The 13,813-nt window shown below is 48.7% G+C and overlaps 1 protein-coding gene across 5 annotated transcripts in view; it reads left to right on the top strand.

Moving 5' to 3' along the window:
• Nucleotides 1-13,813, top strand: part of RAI2 (retinoic acid induced 2) — a 159,166-nt gene that overhangs the window by 97,437 nt on the left and 47,916 nt on the right. For 4 of the 5 annotated variants that reach the window (XM_024755103.1, XM_024755102.1, XM_024755101.1 and 1 more), the window contains exon 1: nt 7-182. The exons of the other annotated variant lie outside the window; for it this stretch is intronic. The gene's annotated coding sequence lies outside the window, so the exon portion shown is untranslated. Of the gene's footprint in view, nt 1-6; nt 183-13,813 lie in introns of those variants that run through there. 5 annotated transcript variants of the gene reach the window in all.

The raw sequence follows: 13,813 nt of genomic DNA, 5'->3' as shown, positions 1-13,813 counted from the left end.
GCCTTCGGCTCTGCCGCTCTGCCCTGGCCCGGAAAACCCGGCGCCTTCCAGGCCCTTCGAAAGATGGATTCTGTTGACGTATCTGGCGGCCCTGGCGAGCAGGGTGGAAAGTTGGGTTTTGCCAGATCTCACTGGGCTCGTCTTTGTGACGCTCGGCCAGCCCCGCATCCTTCCGGAGCTGGGTGAGTGTGCGTCGGCGCCCCGCGAGCCTTCGTGCCCCCCAATGCCCAGACCCGGGGTGGCCGCACCAGCTCGGGCTTTCTGCCATGTTAGGCACCGAGCAGCCTTCTCGCTGCATTTTTTGCGTGCGTTTCAGCGGTGCCTTTTGCTGCGGAGGGAGTTCTTGCCTTCCTCCGCGTTGGCTTTTTCGGGGTTGGGGTTATGCTCTGTGTGTTTGCTTGTTTGCCGTTTAAAGCCCGACTATTGTTCAGGATAAGCTCCGCCTGAGTGGGGAAATGGCATCCCACCACAGTTGCCGGCGAGGGGGTAGAAATGTTGCCAGACAGCTGCTGCTTTGTTTTTCCCTGTCAGAAGTCCCTGGAGTAGGTTTGGGGCACGACGGATGGATGCAGAGAGGGATGGGGCACGGAAGAAAAAGGTGGCTGTGGAGGAGCGAATTGTCACCCACCCCCAAGGCACGCAGTCAGCTTCCCTCTCTGCCTGCCAAACTTTTATGAATATTCCTTTTGTGATGGGGGAAGCTTAATGAATTCAGCCCAGTTTTCCGGGGAAAAGCAACCCGGCTTTAACAATGGTTTGAGAACTTAATCAATGAGAAAGGCAGGGGGAGGAGGAGGAGACGCTGACACCGTATCGGGGATGTGGCTGCTTCCTACAGAGTCAGGTAGGGGAGAGGTGGGCAGGGCAGGGCGCAGCGCCTGCGTGGCCGCGTTGCCGGAACTGTCAGCAGCTTTTACCTGTGCCCGCTGGAGCCACCCACCGTCGTTAGCCACCTCACGGTCTACCCAGAACTCGGCGACGGGGCTTGAGGGGCCGCTCGCGGCGGTGCGGGGGCGGCCCCCCCCTCATCTGGCGTTTTTAAGGATGTGTAAATATTTTGCTGAGGATAAGTGACATCAACGGAATGATATTCCGCAGAGCCCGGGTGTGCAGCGATGATAAATAGATACGGCCAAACAAAGTTTTGATAACCGCGGATTCTCAGGCTGGCTCTGTTTCATTTGGGTCTTTGTTTTTGTTGGTTTAGCATTATCTCTCATCCTCTAGTGTGAGCCCTTTATTTAGCTGATTCTTGGAAGCTGCTCTTTAGAACAGAGAGAAAAGCAGCCAGCAGGGAGAAAACAATTCTTAGCCTTGCGTGCATCGGGCAAGGTTTTGTGTGCTTTTCCCGAGGAATCTCCCACCGTTTTCTAGACGTCTCTCTTCCTCCTTTTGCGTCATCAGAATCGTTTGTTGATTGACCAAGAGACTTTTGATAACTTTGAAAATGTGTTGTGATATGCCTTTGTTCCAGTAGAGGGGTGGCAGCACGGGAGGAGGGCAGTGGGGCGGCGAGTGAATGGGAGCTGCTCACCCGAGCAGCATCACGTCCCTACCCACTGTTTTGTCCTCGGTGTTTTCTTCTCAAAGGGGAACACGGGGAGCTCTGCTACTTTCTGAAGGCGGGGTGGCTGGAAGGCTGTAAGCCCGGTGGCATCCCGATTTCTCTGCCCCTTGGAAGCCCAGAGAAGCCACCTACCCCCCACCCCACACACAATATCCTGTGAATGGGCGCTTCCGCCTCATTCTGACAGATGCCCACTAGAGACGTCGACAAGGTGGCCGGGCACCACGAGCCGAGTCAGACTGGATCTTGGGGTACTGGCTGCTTTGGCACCAGCCCATGGTACCATTCAGCCAGCCAGAGAGGTCCTTTATCATGCAAAGAAGCCCCAGACCTCCACAGGTGAGTTTTGGCCCAGGAAAATCTGCCCATCTCAGGAACAAATGAGAAAACAGCTTTCCAGGTGATGCCAATTGCCAATATGAGAACTTGGTTGATGGGCATTTTGGTCAAGCGCTGTAAAATAAATGAAAAGTCTTGTAGCCAGAAAGCAGAGCCACCAAGACAGGACCCCTGAAATGGGAAAAAAATAAGAAAAGAAAGAAAGAAAAAGGCTGGAAGGTGTGTGACGAGGCGTTGCTGGAAGTGGTATAGCACCGGAAGACCAATATAGCCCTAGCTATAATGACCTGAAAACTAGATAGGACTGGTCTCCCCAGACCCATTTGACCCAGAATGGAGGTATTCTGTATGTGGAGACATCCACACACAGTGTGCTCTGAATCTACAGTAAGAAAATAGCAAGTGTCTATTCTCTGGCTCCTTCGGTAACCTTAGATTCAGGGAAGGAGGGTAGTGGAGGGAAAAAAGTCAAGGAGGAAATCAACATTTGTTGTTGCCCTCTGTCTGCCAGACACTTTACATGTGGGAAACCATGATGTAACAGAGGCATTATTTTACAGATAAGGAATCTGAGGCTCAGAGAAATTTCCAGTTGAGTGTCTGATTCCAGACTTCGGTGGTTATGACTTAAAGGGGCAACATGTTCCTCTACCCTTCCCCCCAAGTCTCTTATTTATTTCTCCCAGAGACCGGAGTCCTCAGCCCCTACCGAATATAGTACCTAACTGGGGGAGGGGGGCACCAGTGAGGCAGCCCAGCCACCCAGGGTACATGCTTATGTGCCAAGTAGATAGACCCCAAATAGCCCTTAACTATTTCAGATGGAAAGACCGTGCCTTTTCATCTTGGAATTCCCAACACCCAACCGTTGCTTCATGAATGAGAGTCGAGTGACTAAACGATGGAACTGATGGAGTGAATGGTGGCGGGAGGGAGCTGTAAGTTATTATCAAGGGAGAGCAGCAGGGAGAAATCCAGAGATTTGTGTTTGGTTGGGGTCTCGGAGCGCCTGGTGTCATGCTGCAGTTCTAGCCCTGGGTAGTTTCCAAGCCAACGAGCCCCTGTGAGATGAGCATTGGCGTTCCCATCTTATACAGGAAAACTGAGGATGAGACAGATTAAGTAATTAGCCTGAGGTCTGTGGTGGGCCCAGAGGGTAGGTAAGGTATTTCTGACTCTTAACCGTCTCAAACAAATAAACTCTAAATAAAGATAAGGTGGGTTCTCGCTCTGCAACTGCACCATCAAAGCAAGTCTTTTAGCCCCCTTCCAACCAGATGGTGGCCTTTAACCCCCTAGAAATTCTGGCGCCACTGGGAGAGCCAGGATTTGAATCCACATACGAGTTGTTTCTGACTCTGCTGCCTCCGTGATCAGAATGTGAGGGGGACCTCAGAGAATGAGGCTCTTGAGGAAGGGGAAAGATGGCTAATTGCACTCTCCCGTGCACAAAAGCCTGTGTGGGACCCTGAAATAAGCTTGATTTGGGGATCAGGGTGACATCCTTGCTGCAGAGTTGGCAGCGCTTGTCCCTGGAGAATGCCTCTGATTGCCGCTTCTCCCTCCCACCTGACCGTCTGCCCGGATGCCCATCATCTCATTTTTACCAGACTCAAGGCGTCTCCTTTGTGGCTCGCAATTTCTGATGAGCCTTTCAAGGCTACCGCTCTGCTGTGTTCTGATGGCAGCTGCCGAGGAGGTGATTTGGGCGGCCACGTTAGTACTTCTGGATTTCGCACATGACCCTCCTTCTCTCTCCAGCCAAGAACACTCATAGGAACACACGTGCACGCGCAGACACAGGCGCATGTAATTGGATCATGTTTCTGTATCTGCTTCACCAAATTAGGTTGCAAACCCAGAATTGTTAGTGAAAGAACATACGTGACTTCGGTGATCTTCTGTCCCGGCCCCTGCCTTAAACAGATCCGAAGAGCTAAGATACAGGCTGCTCAAGCAGCAGATGCCTTAAGTAACGATTGTACTCGCTGGCCTTGCCACCTCTGTGAGGGCAGCCCGCAGCCCCCCACCATGTCGGCATGGGCCCTGGGCCTTTCGTAAGAGCCCATTTTAATCTCCGCTTAGAGGTAGGGCTGGGCTCCTAGAACATCCCAATCCTTGCAGTTCCCATTTCTGCTGTAATTCTTATCGCCCATCCTGCTCTCACACGTCACTGTTCTTTCCACAGCTTTTTTGGTCTTTCAGCCCAGCACTGTCTAATAGAACTTTCTATGATGACGGAAATATACTATACCTGCACCATCCCACATAGTAGCCGCTAGTCTCATGTGGCTTTTCAGCAGGTGAAAGGTGGCTAGTCCAAAGCAGGGTATGCTATGACGATAACATACGCACAGGATTTCCAAGACTTAGTATAAAGAAGGAATGCAGAATAGCTCACTAATAATTTTTACATTGATTGCATGTTAAAATGATAATATTTTGAATATATTTGTTAAATAAGCTAGCGTTAAGATTAACGTCACCTGTTCCTTTTAATCTTTTTAATGGGCCCACTAGAAACCTTAAAATTACATACGTATTTCTGTTAGGCAGCTCTGCTCTACCAGCCTGTGTCTTCAGCCTCGTAGCACCTCCAGAAGTTTTGGGGGGCATAAACGCCCTCCATCCCCATGGCAGGTGGGAGGCATGGGACTGACTCAAGAGCCACACCAGTCTGGCACCAGGCAACTTTGATTATCAGTAGCTAAGGTGCCTGGGCGGGGCTGGCCGTCCTTTCCTCCACCCCAGGCCAGTGTCCTTGCCCACTGGAGAGCTGTCTCCCTGCTGAGCGACTGATTTCCTTGACACCTGCTCTAATAATATCCTTCCCGGGGATGTGTGTTTGGAGAATAGTGTCCCAAGTCGGCAGCCTTGTGCCGAGAGTGGGTTATTTGGGTCTGGGGCCAGTCTTAAAGAAGAGAAAGGAAAAGAGGGGGATGTACATAGTCATTTCCTGACAGCTTGATGAAAACAAGAGCAAGGGAATAAATGCAGTTTCCGCGAGAGAGACAGGATGAATACCAGGAAGGCCAGTTTTACACACATGTGGTGCCACCGATGAGGAGCCCTGAGCAAGGGGCAGTTCAGGAGGGTGGGGGAAGGCTCACGGCAGACACTGCAGTCTTCCTGGGCCCTACCCTGGGCCCTGGGCATGGCCCGAGGAAACAGAAAGAGCTGGAATAATGAACTTGGGGCTTCGGTGATTTATAGGTCAGGCGCCTGTGGCTCTGGCTCCTGAGGGGGCTGCCCCCACAGGGGACCCTTGGCTGACCTCCTTGAGCTCCTCGGAAGGAGCTGGTTTTGTTTCCCATGGCAGAAGCAGACTGTTTACTGGAGCACAGGAAGAATCCGACATTCTGGCGAAAAATAATTCATTAACAGCCAGGGTATTACCAGTTCCCTGGAAAAGCTCCTCCAGCTGCAGTGTAGCAACTGTTCTTTCTCAGCAGCGGAACTGGGCCTCACTGGCAGCCAAGGCTGGGTATGCTTTGGCGTTTTTGTCACTGCTGTTATTTTTGCCTTTGTGTGTTTGCCCACTTTGGCCTTATAACTCACGGAAAGGAACGGTGGCCTGGAAGGGTCGAAATGCTATAGCTGTCAGCCATTCTTTCCGCCACGGTTTTAGCCTGGAAGCTCTAGGCCAACTCTAGGAACACGCTTTTTTTCCTGCCCGAAGCCCATCCTCATGCTGGGGACACCACACAGACACACAGAATGTTCTAGAACTAAAGGAATTTTAGAGAATCTCTGCACCTGCTCTTAAGACTTTATGGAAACAGTTGGCTGAAGGACTCCCACACCCACCTCACACCCACACACACGCCCCCCCCCCACACACACGCACACACAGTGGGGCCACGAAGTATGTGATTCATCATGCCAGTTTTGAGGGTATTTGGAAAGCCATGCAGGCGTAGCCAGCAGAATGGGCTGCATGTGTTGTTCACTAAAGAATGATTGAACCTATAGTAAATAAAATAGAATGATTCAGAAAGCTTTTTATGCTCTGGAAAAATCTGCTTAAAAAAGGGGGGGGGCTTTGTCTGCTTGTTTGCTTTTTAACGCCTCATGCTCAGAAGTGTGTACCCGGCTAGCAAGAAATGGGAAAGAATGGCATTTCCTTGGTTTAGTTTTTTAAAACACTAATTGCAGGTTAAGTAGGATGCAGTGTATTGATTTTGGTTTTGTACGGAATGTAACTAGATAATCATTTTATTTTATGAGATATTAATTTCCATCCATTTAGACTGATGAAATATGCATTTAAAATGTACCCTGCCTAGCTCCACCATCATCACAGTATTTCTTTAATGTTCCCAGATTCAGATTGAGAACCTGCTTCATTTATTTGGAAAGGAGTAAATATGTCCTTAGTAAACATACATGTAAGCCAACCTTAGATTTCAAGGAAAATGGGATTTTTTCTCCTTTGATGACTGCCAAAGATACAAATATTGAAGGCCAAGCGTATTTGCCTTTATCCGGAGCACGATTTCTCCACCTTGGCCCTGTTGACATTTTAGGCCGGGTCACTCTGCTGCAGGGCTGCCGTGTGCCCTGTAGGCTGTTTAGCAGCATCCCTGGCCTCCACCCACCAGATGCCAGAAGTGTTGGCCCCTCCCCACCCCCGTTGTGGCAGCCAAAAATGTCTCCAGGTCTTGCCAGATGTCCCCTCTGGGGCAAAATGGACCCTGCTTGAGAATCACTGGTCTAGACCAAGATTTAATAGGCAATCTGTGGCTTTTGGAAATTTTCAGTTCGAAATAATAAAAGACACGATTTCGCCCTCTGAATTACATGTACAATTCATGGGGGTGATTAATTAACAGTTGGAAGTGGGTCATGTGCCTGATTTAATTTTAAAGTGGGTGGAAGGGTCTATGAGATTGTATAAGAGATTATACAGAGAATTTTTTTTGTTTTTTGCGGTACGCGGGCCTCTCACTGCTGTGGCCTCTCCCGTTGCGGAGCACAGGCTCCGGACGCGCAGGCTCAGCGGCCACGGCTCACGGGCCCAGCCGCTCCGCGGCATGTGGGATCTTCCCGGACCGGGGCACAAACCCGCGTCCCCTGCATCGGCAGGCGGACTCTCAAACACTGCGTCACCGGGGAAGCCCCAGAGATTTTTTTTTAAGTCAGGTGATCAAATAAGTCATAGGTAATTGGGGGGCACATTGTAACAACTAACAGCTCCTCTGTTTCTTCATGAAGAGAACAGGTTTATTTCTCCCCAGTTTCTTTTTCATATGCACCTGATTCCAGGCATGCCTTCAAAGCCACCAGGCATCTTCCTCTACCCCACCCCCGCCCCCCACCGTCATTTCTCCTGTAGTGTCTTAAGCCTGAGCCATTTAATTTAGCCCTTTAGTGTACTTGGGAGAGCTCTGCTCAAAACACCGTAATAGACTCATTTCAGATCGTAGCAGCGCTTTACCCACCACTCACTTCTGTGTTTTCCAGCACTGTTGAGAGAGAAAGTCAATGGTGAGGAGATGGAGAATTTTTCAAAATTATTGGACGTTCAAATTCAGGTGGGCCTCACCACCCCTTCCGGTTTCCCCCCCTCTTACTCCCTGCAGCAGTTCTGCTTGGGAAAGAGAACGGCAGCAGGGCTCCTTCAGCCAGCTCCGTCCTGGTAATGCCTGCAGTCAACAGTAACAGATGGAATGCTGCCGCTGGATGAGCCCTCGGCCATCTTCCTACTGGTGGTCCCTGGAAAGGCTAGAAGGGGGGTGGTCCTGCCTTCGCGGGGAAGGTGTCATGGGGTTGAACCATTCCCTGCCCATCCGTGGAAATGGGATGGGCGCTTGGGGGACGGAGAGAGAACAGAGAGGTGGATTGCTCGTTCCACAGGACAGTGTCCCAGGACCAAGCCTGCCCTGACAGTCTTTGGAGGGGGATGGGTGTTTGCGGGTGCTCAAGGGTATGGCCAGGTGCTCAGTGCAGACATCACTGGGGGCCACTTCATTTTGCAGCCATCTGAGGCAGGCCGACCTTTTCTAAAGAGTGTCCGAAGGAGTTCCAAGTGTCGATCGTAGAGGGATTCCTTTGCAGGCTTAGCCAGTGAGGAAAGGTGGAAAGTTGAGCATGGAGGGGTTGGCCAAGCCAGCAGTTAGACCCTCAGTGGTGGGTTCTAGCCTCCCTTGAAGAGTAGTTGGACTCTTCCTTGTCAGCGTGAAGGAAGAGGCAATGAGCTGGCAGGCATCCACCGAGCGCTGGGTCCGGGCAGATAAATAATTGACACGCAGCACGTGACTCTTGGTCACTCTGAATTGCCCAGCCCTTGCAGGGTAGGATTTGGGTGATGGCTGCAACAGTGGGAGAGGAAGCAGGCTCATAAATCTGGGCTTTGGAGGCCAGTTTCGTGGTGCAGAGCCCACTGGGGCCACCACTGTGCTGCAGAAGCCAACAGACAGGTCCAAGTGGTATGTTGTTCCTCAAAATAATGGCAATGGAAATGGCTGTGAAAAACATTTAGACCCTTGTCATAAAAATGCAAACAGTCTTCCTGCTATAGGGAAAAGCTAAATAAACTCTATTGCAGCTGTATTAAGTAGAAACAGATTTGAAAATCGGGTGTTTTTTTTTTTTTTCCTGAGACACTTATTTATAGCAGGTTGGGCAAAGGCTGCCACTATCTTTCGCGACTCCGGAAGAGTGTTTTCCAGATGGTCCTTGCTGTTTTTCTCTTTATTAAGCTTAGCTGAACACAGCCTCGCTTGGAAAGGTTCAGAGAAACTGGTGTTATTTTTTTCAGATTACAGTGGCCGTTGATTGGCCGACAAATCAATGGATGGGAATGGATTGAGCCTGTGCCGATGAATTTCCTTTTGCATTTAAAAATAAGAAAAATGTCAAGGAAAGCTCAAAATAGAGGCGCTATTTCCACTGTGTACATTGAAGCTTTGAAAACCATTCAGGACTGCATTTTCTATTAATTTACATTTGCATTTTTTTCTCAAATAATGCCCTCCTCTTTGCTAAAACTCTGCAGTGTTACCGTTTCCTTTCCAACATCTAAACAATGTCCAGATACATTTCAGATCGAGCAATTAGCTCTGGGTGCAATTTCCTTTTGTGAAAAAAAGAAATCACTAACCCGCTAGACTAAATATGGAATTATTGAATGTGAAAATATCAATATTTGTTCTAGGATCTTTGTGGCTTATCACTTGCATTTTAAGAAGGCTAGAAGAGACTGATTCTGCCTGGCCTTTCCACGTTAGACACACCCACGCCAGAAACCTTAAGCCTTGTTTTTGCTCTTAGGAGCTGGGCAGTTGGGTTTGGGGTCATCAGGCCTGATTCTTACAGCCCAAACTGCACAGGGAACCGTTTTGGAAAGTCACATGAACCCGTGATCCCTACGGACCGGGCTTGAGGATACCACGCCATGTGGGACAAAATTTCTACCCACGCACAGTTAAATGGAAGAAGAGTGAAAATGTACTCAGTCTCTTTTTTAAAGCTAAACCTTTTCCATTTTACAGAGCTTCCCTTTATTCTAAAATGGCCTTTCCCACTTTTCTTAGTGTTAAAGTCTCTTTTATGAATGATGACATTTGTAGTTTAACATCTTTCTTTGACAAAGTCGGAAGTTGTCCAACTCATGTTGGATCCTCCTTTTTTTTTAATGTTACTCATCCAGAACATTAGAAAGTCTGGGATTCACCCAGGAGGCCTGAGTAGATCAGGAAAGGGAGCCTTTGTTATGATTTCTAAGCCAGAAAACCCGACCTGAGCAAGGGTCCTGCTGCCAGTCCCTTACCTGACTCTTCTGACCCGTTACCCACAGAGCTGGCTTTGTCCAGAGTCCATGTGAAGAATGGAAATGCTTCTCCAGAGGAGTTGATTTTCTTTTTTTTTTTTTTGGCCACACTGCGCCGCTTGCAGGATTTTAGTTCCATGACCAGGGATCGAACCCGGGCTCCCTGCAGTGGAAGCGCAAAGTCCTAACCACTGGACTGCCAGGGAAGTCCCTCCAAAGGAGTTTGAAGGGGAAAACTGGCCTCTTGGACATGATGTCTGAGCATGCAGCCTCAGTGCCGGGAGCCTGGACCCTTTATCCCTGGCTCCCCATGTCAGCTCTGCTGCCGGTTCACATAGGCTCGACCCACCGTCCTCCTCTCCTCAGCCCTGCCCACCGCTGTCGGGAGCACAGGCCTCAGCATGGCTCACCTGGCAGGATCCTCAGTCTCCTTACTACTCTGCCCCACTCCTGTCTTGCTCCCCCAGCTGCTCTTCCTCTCGCTAAAGCAACCCTCTAACTTCGTCACTCTAGCTCAAGAACATTCAGTGACTCCCTATTTCCTAATTAGAATAAAACCCCATATGAAGTATTATTCCCATTTTCCCAGCCCATTCTCTCCCTCATGACTGCTCTTCAGCACAGAGGATGTTTCCAGGTTGTACAGTTGCTCTTCGCTGTGTGTGTGTTTTATTGAAGGATAGTTGATTTACAATGTTGTGTTAGTTTCAGGTGTACAGCAAAGTGATTCAGTTGTATATATATATTCTTTTTCAGATCCTCTTCCATTATAGATAATTACAAGATATTGAATATAGTTCCCTGTGCTATACGGTACGGCCTTGTTGTTCATCTTTTATATACAGCAGTATGTATCTGTTCATCCCAAACTCCTAATTTATCCCTCCTCCCCCTTTCCGCTTTGGTAATCATAAGATCATAAGTTTGTTTTCTATGTCTGTGAGTCTATTTCTGTTGTGCAAATAAGCTCTTTTGTATCATTTTTTTAGATTCCACATATAAGTGATATCTTAGATACCTGGTTTTCTCTGACTTACTTCACTTAGTATGATAATCTCTGGGTCCATCCATGTTGCTGCAAATGGCATTATTTCATTCTTTTTTATGGCTGAGTAGTTTTCCATTATATGTGTGTGTGTGTGTGTGTGTGTGTGCGTGTGCGTGCGTGCGTGTGTGCGTGTGTGTGTATGCATGACACATCTTTATCCGTTCATCTGTCGATGGACATTTAGGCTGTTTTCACGTCCTGGCTATTGGCAGTGGTGCTGCTGTGAACGCAGGGGTGCATGTATGTTTTCAAATTATAGTTTTGTCTGAGTATATGCCCAGTAGTGGGATTACTGAGTCATATGGTAATTCCCTTTAGTTTTTTGAGGAACCTCCATACTGTTCTCCACAGTGGCTGTATCAATTTACATTCCCACCAACAGTGTAGGAGGGTTCCCTTTTCTCCACACCCTCTCCAGCTTTTATTATTTGTAGGCTTTTTGATGATATCTCGGCTGTGTTTTGTTTGCTTTCTTTATGGGGGGAGGTTTGCAGGAAGGTTACAAGATCTCTCGGGCATCTTTCTAGATGAAGAACACTGAAGCCTTGAGTCTAATGTAATGGCCCCTTCCCATGGATTGTGACATTGGTGGTTTAAAAGGAAAAAGGAAAAATCTCCACACAAAATGAGGCTCTCTGACTTCAAGAATTGTAGCCTTCCTACAAGTCTTCTTCAGTACTGCTTCTGGATTAGAATGCCCCATTTTTCGACCTGCCAGCAAATGGGTATTGCATCAGGATGGCACTGCTGGCTTGTCCTGCTGAAAACAGAGCCACTCCCACAAGCTTCGAAATTTGCAGTCAAAACGTAGTGAAAGGAGTCCATCTTAGCCAGTGCAGATTGTCCATTCTATTAGAAAATGTCTCTGATGGTTGCTTATAAAATCATAGTAGCAAGAGTATTACCTCTTACTTATCAAGCTCCTGCTATAGCCTGGACAGTTGCACCAGGTGATTTACATTTATTATTTTAGTTCCAGCTCCATAACAGCCATATGAGGTAGGTGGATGTTATGAGCTTTATTTCATAAAGGAGGAATCGGGGGCTCAGAGACGGTTAGTAACTTACACAAGGTCACACAGCTCAAAGGAGGTGGAACTGGGATTCTCTACAGTGTGGTTCAATAGAACTTTCTGCGATGACGGACATGTCCTACGCTGTCCAATATGGTAGCCACTAGCCGTAAGTCGCTGTTGAGCGCTAGAAATGTGACTGGTGTGGCTGAGGCCTGACTTTTTCATCTTTTTCTTAACCATTTTTAACTGTACCGTTCAGTGGTGTTAACTACATCCATATTGTTGTGCAGCAATGACTACCGTCCGTCTCCAGAGCCCTGAGTCTCTGTCCTCGTTAAACACTAACTTGCTATTCACCCTCCTCCCAACAACCCCTGGCAACCGTCCTTCTATTTTCTTTTTCAGTCTCCCCTTTTGCCTCACATCCCAGCCTCTGGTAACCACCATTCTACTCTGTGTTACTATAAATGTGGTTTTGTGGTTTCCTTCGAAATATTCTACATTTAAGTGAGATCACGCAGTATTTGTCTTTCTGTTTTAAATGTAAATTGCCACTTGTGGCTAGTGGCTACCATATTGGACAGCGCAGCTCTAGAGCGTGCTTGCTTCCCTGTACCATTCTGCCCCTCTGCTCTCGCTTGTGTGCACCTCTCCTGTAACACCCAGCCGCTTTGCGCCTCTCTTCCTCCCTCCCAGCCCGGCACAGCTCCTCCCTTTCTTGGAGGCCCGTAGACCAGTGGTTCTCAAGCTTTAGCGTGCATTAGAATCATCTGGAGGGCTGGTTAAAACACAGGTTCCTAGGACCCGCTCCCCGTGCAGGCCTGGAGTGGGGCCCAAGAATTTGCATTTCTGACAAGTTCCCAGGTGCTCTGGGGCTGCTGGTGCTAGGATCTTTGGATGAACATTATCTATCGGGGCTTAAGGACTAATTCCTGCTTCTTAAAGTGGTGTGGCCTGGGGCTTAGCTGTTACCTCCCGGTCCCGCAAGGAGCAGTGGTTGCTGGCTCACATCAGCTGGGAGAATCCGCCTTCCTGCTCCTGTCCCGAGGACCTGGCCCTCTGTCAGTCCCAACTTTACTTGTACCGCTGTTAGCTTGGGTCACTCCCTTGTCAGTTGTTCTGGAGTGCCTTCATTTTAACTAGGGGCTCCTTGGGAGGGGCTGGAAAGCCTGGCAGGGGGAAGGAAGAAGCATCATCTCTAGGAATTGCCTAACCATGTAGGGCAGGCCTGGTCGGAGAGGCCCATTTACTGTCCGAGCTGCTGTTCTCTGCAGTTCAACGGTGGCAGAAAACTTAAACAGGAAAGAAAAAAAAAGTGAAGCAGGTAAGGCAGACGGGTGACAAAGCTGAGTCCCCCATCCTTGTATCTTCACCCTAATTAAGGTCTTTGTCCATTTTGGAGGTCAAAGGACAAATGCCCTGGGGCAGGACTGGAGGTGAAGTGGTGGGAATGGCCAGGGGGCCAAGAGAGGTCCCTGGAAAGGGTGCTGTCGTGTTGGCCACCTTGATTCTTTTTTTTTATATACATTTATTTATTTATTTATTTTTGGCCGCGTTGGGTCTTCACTGATGCACGCGGGCTTTCTCTAGTTGCCGAGAGCTGGGGCTACCCTTCGTTGTGTGCGCAGGCTCCTCCTCACTGCGGTGGCTTCTCTTGTCATGGAGCGCGGGCTCAGTAGTTGTGTCTCGCGGGCTCTAGAGCACAGGCTCAGTAGTTGTGGCGCACAGGCTTAGTTGCTCCTCAGCATGTGGGATCTTCCCGGCCCAGGGCTCGAACCCGTGTCCTATGCATTGGCAGGCAGATTCTTAACCACTGTGCCACCGGGGAAGCCCTGGCCACCTTAATTCTTGATCTAGCTTTCATCCCTGCTGAGAATGTTGTTCTTGTTAAAAATAAATACACATGTAAAGAAGTAGCTGCTAGGCTGTTATTCTTATGAATATTTGTAAAATAAAAAAAATCATTTTTTTCCTAAGTGTACACATATCCATATTTTCTCCCACAGAACCTGAGCTTTTTTTCTTTTCTTTCTCTGTTTCCCCCTCTTTGTTTTGTTTTGTGTTTTGAGGGC

Source organism: Neophocaena asiaeorientalis, unplaced genomic scaffold (assembly GCF_003031525.2).
Source record: "Neophocaena asiaeorientalis asiaeorientalis breed wild unplaced genomic scaffold, Neophocaena_asiaeorientalis_V1.1 scaffold269, whole genome shotgun sequence".
Taxonomy (NCBI): domain Eukaryota; kingdom Metazoa; phylum Chordata; class Mammalia; order Artiodactyla; family Phocoenidae; genus Neophocaena; species Neophocaena asiaeorientalis.
This window is presented reverse-complemented; position numbering and strand designations above follow the sequence as displayed.